Genomic DNA, 8,236 nt, shown 5'->3' on the forward strand with positions numbered 1-8,236 from the left:
TCTAAAACACAGAAAATAAACAATACGAGACCATAACACATAAAACACATATACACAGAGATTTTCCCTGGATCCCAAAACTGGGACTACCAGCTTGATTTTTCATTATGTCCCTTTCAATGTTACAATACATATTTATACATGCTGAAGCATCCAATACCATGGATGGAGAACCATCGCGTCCAATACCATGGACTGAAAACCATCATGTCCAATACCATGGACCAAAAATCATCGCGTCCAAAAAACATGTGCGAAAATCATGCACAAAACCATAGGTGGGTCTGCCCAACCTAACATAGGGTCCACTTCAAACCCCCAGTGACCCCCCCTCGTTGCACAATCGATGCAACGAAGGGGGTGCTTCGCCCCCCCTCTAACCCCCCGGTTAACTACATGGGCTAGTCGTGGAAAGAATATAACACAACCCAACACATGTGATGATCGGAATAATCATTTGAAACTTTCTCCTCTTCATTCTCTTTGTTGCTTACTAGAGAAATTTTAATTTCTTCTTGACTACATGCATTCCATAGTTGTTCGAATGTAGGAGTTTCCTTCCAGCTGTTGAGACTTGATGAAAAGGCACTCCAAGATGTTGGTAATCCTAGAAGTGTAGTGATTATAAGTTATTTTCAAGGTACTATCTGATTCTAGCTATTCTCACAAAGAAGGATGCCATAATGTCTTCCTTTGTCATTTTTATAGATCTCAGTTCATTCTTAAGACTTGCTATTTGACCAAGATTCTTGATTGTGAATAATTTGGATAATGCCTCATACATCTCTTAAGAAGAATCTATGTTGGATATATATGGGATGAGGTTATCTTTTATTCCATCCACCATTAGTGTCATGGCCAATATTTCTGTTTCACTGAACTTTGCCTTTTCTGCATCATTTGACTCATTAATAGGCTTCCTTTCTTTTCCTTTGACTAAATCCAATACTTTATTCTTCTCGAGGATGAGGTCTATCCTCTTCTTCTATGCCCTGTAGTTGGATGCTCCTTCTAATTTGTTTTCTCCCTTCATTGAGTTAGACATTGTCCTTGAATATGGTAGGCTTGACTTCTTATATGATCCTATTGATGACCCTTATTCAAACTTCTTAAGAATTCCTTATTCTCCTCTTAACAGATCTTCAAATTGACTTTTTCATTCTTCTTCACCTTAGCTCTGATACCGTGTTAGAAAATCAGAAAGGCACAAATATATATATATATATTATTTTATTTTATTTATTTATTTATTATTATTATTATTTATTTATTTATTTTTATTTTTATTTTTATTTATTTTTATTTTTATTTTCTTTTATATATATATATATATATATATATATATATATATATATATCTATATATATATATATATATATTTTTTTTTTTATGTTGATAATTACTTGTGAGACTCTTAGGTTCTTATTAACTTTTGTGTGTTCTTCCTTTATCTTAGTTCATCAAGCAATTACCAAAACAATAGCATGAAGATCAAAGACACTAGATGTAGGTAGACAACCAGGGAAAAACCCCAATCTAGGGGAAACCCAGTCAACAACTCTTCCTTCAATAGTTTCACGAGATAATCCAAGACTCTTTGACTTAGACACAAACTTCCTCCACACCAAGTAAGCCCTTTCTTCCTTCTGTAGATGATAACCATTTCAACAACAAATTTGCCCTAGCAACAACAACTGGCAACAACAACTTCAACTTGGCAACAACAGCTTCGATGCAACAATAAGACTTTGATCTTCCTAGAAAGTTCACATGTGTGAGAGACAGAATGCTGAAAACTTCGATCTTGAACTTCCCAGCAATTCTTCTCCTTCTTTTCCAACTTCGCACTTTTTAACTGCTTCTTCTTGTGAATCAAACTTGTGTGAGTGAGTGTCTCCAAATGAATTTGAACTGCTTGTATATATACCTTTTTGGTGAGGTTGAATTACCTTGTTTGAGGCCGACTTGATCTCCTTGAGGTTGACTTGGTGTGGAGGTGACAAATAACTTATTTGACTCAACAATAAATATTTTTACATGATTCAAAAGCCCAAGAAGGGTCTCTTTTAATGAACAATGACTCTAATGACTCAATATAAATCCTAGAAGTCCTCAATGGGGACTTTGACCTAAAATATGATGACCCAAGCATGAAACCCATGCTTTAAGAAGTCATATTATTAATAATAAAAATTTCTTTTTCTTTCCTTTTGATAATTACATTTCATTATGACTCAAGTATAATTTATGAAGACCGAACCTAGTTACATTCTTCAACACCAATTACTATGTTCAAACAAGTTTACCTAAATTGGATGAAGAACATTCCTTTTGGTTGTAGCTATAGGTTGTCCTTAACAAATTAAAGCGTCATCTCTACCAACACATTATCTAAGAAGTTTTAATCTAGTGGAAGGATACATAGTGAAAGGATGCCACATGGGAACCTGTGGCCATTCTATAGCGCTACCCACGTCTTTAGCCTTGAGGACAATGCCACTTTTTTAGGGGGAGGGAATGTTAGGGTCCTAACCTCCCTAACCTCCTAAGTGGACATATTACTATGTATCATTATGTATAGAGGCCATCATTAATAAATAAGAACCATGTTATAGTGTGAACACAACTATTGTAAGAAGGCTTGCTAGAAGGTTTCGTCTACTAGAATGTTCTTAGGAAATAGAAAATACTATATAAAGATGTAGAAGCATTGTAAAAGGTGTCTTAGAAATAATTTATAATCCAAGCTCTGCTCTATTAGAGGTTGTCCTTTTGAAGAGGCAAGTGAACATTGCTTCGATATCAATAAGGTATAATATTTTGGTTCATATTGTCCATTGTGTTCACTGTTGTTTTTCTTCCTGTAATATATTTGAGTAATATTTGTAACTTTTTCTTTGAACATCTTTGTTTGCTACATCACAAGTTCTTAATGATAGAATAATTACAAAGCCATGATTATTATTGCCTTGTTAGTTGGTGGTACCTTGCATGCAAGTTACACTAGAGAACATGCCTTCTTGCTAGTCCTAAGTTGTGTTGTAGAGTAGTTCCACTCAAAACTGCAACGAAAACAGAAGCATGTAGCCATTATAAACATATCTATGTCCAATATGAAGAACATAGAATAAAAAGTGAAATCACAAAGTATCTATGTCAATGAAGTGAGTGGACCATAAGCCCATTATTTATGAATCAATGCATATATATGTGGAGATTTTTCTACATCGATGACTAGTTATTGTGGCAAGTCGCAAGTTGTTGTAACAAGTTTGCAAGCTAGAACTCCAAACTTGTAAATTGAAATGATATGTTTAGACATCTTACACTAGATTTCCTAACGATATAACATTCCAAACTTGAAAGTTAGAATCACATACTTATGCATCAAAGGTTATGCATGATAAAAATGTGTAATTACTCTTTACGTTCTCTTGAATTTGTGCATTCTTTTCATTTATTTTATTCCCTTTAATGCTTGTATTTCACAAAATTTCACTTTCAATTTCATTATAAATTCCAACTTCAGCTAAAAATATATGGTTTTTAAAATTAAATTTTTGAAAAAATAACATAAAATTCGCAGCATAATAATTATGATTGAATAAATTAAAATTCTCAAACAAAATTTAATAAATTTATTATTTTTTAGATTTTTGTGGAGATCTAGAACTAACTACTATGGTTCATACTAAAAAAGAACAATCTCAAAAATAAAATACAAAACAGAAACTTGAAATCAAGAAAACATATTATTATCATTCTTTATTTAAAAAAATAAGAATACAACAAAATGGATAACAAAAACTTAGAATTATAGAGTTCAGGCTTCTGTGATCCATATCAAGATTGTGAGAGATTTTTCAGCGAAAATCACATGGAGTATCATTTGTCAACGTGTTTTGAACCAACTAGTGTGGTTCATCGTCAGGACAAGTTGAAGAAACAGATCCAGCTTAGCATGATAAATAGCCCGAGCAGAGTCTCCAACGGCTAGATTGATTAACGGCTAATTTTGACCTTAGGAGCCAGGTCAAAATTATAATTTATTAATTTAATATTTTTACTATTTTTATTATTATTTTTGGATGGAAATAAGTTAAATTAGGTAAATGGTTGGTTTTAAAAAGGAATTTATTTATAAAAATTAATAAATATAATTATAATACTAGGTTATTAAAAGTTAGGATTAATCATTTCAATGGTTGATTTGAAAAGAAAAGAAAATTTATTTATTTATTTTAATAACTAATATTGGTATTATACATATATATAAATATTTTTATACTTAAAATCATAATAATAGGTTGACGAGTATTTTTATTCAATCATAATTTAACGGTTAGTTTGTTCAAAAGATGTTACGTTAGTTAGAAAATTAGTTAAAAATAATTAGATTAGAATTTCAACGTAAAATTAGTTATATAAAGGACCTTAAGGTAATGTAAAATATATATAAAATTAATTGAAAAGGGAGTTGATTTCTAAGTACTATCAAAATTAAAAGCAAATTGGAAAAAAGTAATATTAAAATTTTAAAATAAATAAAAGGGAACAATAATTAAATAATATTAAATAAATAAAAAATCAGTTCAAAATAATGTCAGTTAAAAAAATAAAATAAAAAAATAAAAAAATAAAAAAATAATAAAAAATAAATAAATAAATAAATTAAAAAATAATAATAATAATAATAATAATAAAAATAAATAAATAAAAATAAAAATAAAATAATAAAAATAAAAATAAAGAAATAAAAATAATAAATAAATAAGTAAATAAATAAATAAATAAGTAAAAATGAAATAAAGTAATAATAATTAAAAATAAAGATAAAAGAAAAAACCTAAAGAGGAGGGCGGAAAAACGACTAGGACGAGAGTGCAGGGACCCAACAGCTACCGACTTTCCAGCGATCCTCTCTATTGAGATTGCTTGGTCTCTTTTCAATCTCAAGCGCTTCCCTAAATTTTCGATGATGAAAATGCGAGACCTTAGCAATAACACTAGCCTCCTCAATACAAACATGATGATTGGTTTTCTCAGCATGTTCAGCTAAAGCGGAAGACTTAGCTCTCCTATGCCTAAGATCGGCTGCGTGCTCGCTAATTCTTTGATTAATGGAGCGACCAGTCTCCCCAATATAAGGGGTCCCACAGGGACAAGGGATCAGATAAACGCCGACTATTAACCTTCAAAACTATAACTTTCATAACTATATATTATTATATCGTAACTTTCTTAACTTTCTCTAACTTTCATAACTATTATTATATGGTAATAGAATACTTTCTCAACACAACGAATATGGACTAATTAATCAAATCTAGATAGACGATTATCATTCAAATATAATACTTTCTTAACGCACAATTTGGACTACTTTCATTCTCAAAACACAACTTGGATACCCAGAGATGGACTACTTTCATTCTCAAAACACAACTTGGGAGATGGACTTTGGATATTGCGCTGTTAATCCTCCTCTTAAAGACCCGTATTTAGGAATACAAACGCTTCATTAATCAAACCTAGAATGAATATGGAAGTCGAGAATTTAACCACCGCTGGTGCCTCATCACACCTATCTGACAAAAACAACAAAAACAAAGACAACGTTTAAACCAACAGAGTTTTGCTGGGTTTAAACCAACTGAAATCACACTCCAGGCAAGAGACGGCTGGGCCTGTGGAAGCGAATTTACCGAGTTAAATCAAAGGGAACTGTATTCCCGTATAGGCGGACCATTCTGCTAAAGAGATCATCGATTCGCTGAAGCAGACGGCAGTGAAGGGCACAAAAAGTGGTTTCCAGCGTAACACAGAGAAATCGGATCTCCTGTTTGCTGCGTGAGAGACTGAGTTTTAAAAGCAGAACGAAATATCCTTTTCCGTGTGCGCTGTGCGACGGATTGGGCCTTGTTCTCTTAAAATCTGAGCAGCGAGATTAGTTTGTTTTCGACCGTGTGATGTGTGAGAAACTGGATGTCGTGCTATGTGTGAGACTAAGTGTTCTGAGTCTGGAGATAAAGTATTAATACAGCACTGGATGCTTTGCTATGAAGAATTGAAATGACTCTGTATTTGTGTTTCAGTGATTTGAATTCATAAGATACAAGTAAAATTAGGTTATTGTTGTCAAAATCAATGCCCTTCGTGAATTCTTAATTGCTTCCAATTTGGCACTGTGTACTCTGCATGTGATCTGTAGCAGAATCCTCTGATTCTGTTTTCTGCCCACATTAGATTTCCCCTGCCATCAATAAACACCCCGCTCAAAACAAAAGCAGAAACCTTGCAAATACAATGTTTCTTGTCACCCAAATTGCCAATCCCAACATTTTTTCTCACAAATCTTCCAATGTCCATGTACTCAATAACCCCATTTCTTCATATTTATCCTCTCTTAGATCGAAGGATGGATCCCAACAATACCCTCATCCCGTGTCACGCAAAGCTCAGAATAATAACAGTCTTGGAATCATCAATTGGGTGTTGTAGAAACCCATAAATGCAGGGTCTTCACCGTCTGTTACTATTCCCTATGTCTGGGAAGAACCTGCCGTGTATGACAGCGAAGGGAAAGGTTCAATTCAGGGTTTAAGTCCCTTAGAGTTTATTAGAGAGAATGACAACAAAACAAGGATGGCTGAAGAAAATGAGCAGCTGATAAAAGGTAAATATTATAGTACAATATTTATGTTTTTCCCGTTTAATTAAAGACGACATGAATAGTACTTGCATGCACCTTTGGCTTCAGTCTGTAATTGTGATGCATTCTGTTACACAAACACATACTATTTCCGAAAGTATCTACATTATAGAAAGTCTTCACAGCAGGCCTGAGCATCGCAAAACCAGGGCTTACAGATCATAATCGCCCTTTCGGACTACGACAGTTGGTATTTTAATGAAAACAAACCGAAAGTCTAAGGCCAAAAACCAAATTTTAAAACCTAGCAGCCGCATACTGAATATAACAGACAGATCATAGAAGTTCAAAAAAACCATAAGCCCTATGTTCACGTCTGCTACAAGGCTGGAGGGCGCTGAAGGTGATTCTTTTCCTTCTCTGGGACTGGCTCTTCTTCGACAATAACATGATCCTATCGCTCAGTCAGATAGTCAACATGATCCTGGCTTTATTACAGGTTTTCATGCTATTGATACTGTTAGCTTTTTCCTTTCTGCTGCCAGTAATATAAATCTGCTATTTAGATCTACCTCCTAGAGTGTTTTCTGTGTCATTGCTATACCCTTGGTTGTTGGTTTATTTCCATTTATTCCGTCGGTTCAATTTTGCAACAAAATATGGGAAAACAAAAAAATGTTTCAAATAAAAGCAGCAACATCATCTGCAACAGATATTTCTGCACCCAGAATTTGGCAACTACGTCAAATACTACAGGTTTCACAAGCATTATTACGCCCACAAGTCAGCATCACAGCAGCAGTTGCGAAAGTACCATCAACTTCGGTCCCAATTACTGTTTCAACCACAACAATTGCAACACTTGTTGGTTTGAATGTGGTTGCTGCAACAATAACAAATATGGTTGTAGCAACGGTTGGTTTGAATGTGGTAGTTGTCACAAATATTATTGCAGCAACCACATTCACACCAACAAGAGGTGCAGCACAGGCTTTGAACATCCTGATAGTTTGTTAGAGCAAAGAGGGCTTCAGGAGGCTTCTTCAACCTCTATTGGTTCATCTGGTCAAACTAGATGGCTAACTGTTGATGTTGAGGACTGGCAAGAGAAGATTTATCAAAAACTAAAGTTTAAAGGAGGTGTATTGTCCTCAATTAAAAGAACTACATGACAGAATTGCGGATAAGCGTCAACACACTTTGCCACTTGAGCAACTGGAAATACTCAAATTCTGCAAGAATTCATTACCAACGCATGGGGGCATGTTGTCAAGTACCAAGGAGCTGTATTCCACAAGGGTTTGTTGAAGAGAAATCGCTTACCTTTGAGAAGCAGATGAAAGGATTTCAAAATTCTCTTAGGTTGTGAAAACCTGACTCATATCAACAGGAGGGACAACAATGATTTCAATCACAAACTTGTGATAAATTGCAATCCGTGCAACAGCCCTCTCAGCCCCAAATATATCAGGTTAAGCAACTAAGAGAAGAATGCGCTTCAGCAACAACAACAACTACTCAGTTGACAGGCTTCTACTATGCTACAAGATCCAGATTGAGCTCATGAAGATAAAAACAGATACA

At 34.0% G+C, this 8,236-nt stretch overlaps 1 long non-coding RNA gene across 1 annotated transcript; it reads left to right on the forward strand.

Annotated features, from left to right (window-relative positions):
- The first annotated feature begins 5,407 nt into the window (after positions 1-5,407).
- On the forward strand, positions 5,408-7,916 carry LOC149187412 (uncharacterized). Its single transcript, XR_016255762.1, has 2 exons — positions 5,408-7,151; positions 7,365-7,916. It is a non-coding gene; the product is annotated as an uncharacterized LOC149187412 (long non-coding RNA).
- Positions 7,917-8,236: the final 320 nt, after the last annotated feature.

The sequence above is a fragment of the Pinus tabuliformis genome, chromosome 3_1 (genome assembly GCF_031772625.1).
Source record: "Pinus tabuliformis cultivar Carrire ecotype Pingquan chromosome 3_1, CPIR1, whole genome shotgun sequence".
NCBI classification, from domain to species: Eukaryota; Viridiplantae; Streptophyta; class Pinopsida; order Pinales; family Pinaceae; genus Pinus; species Pinus tabuliformis.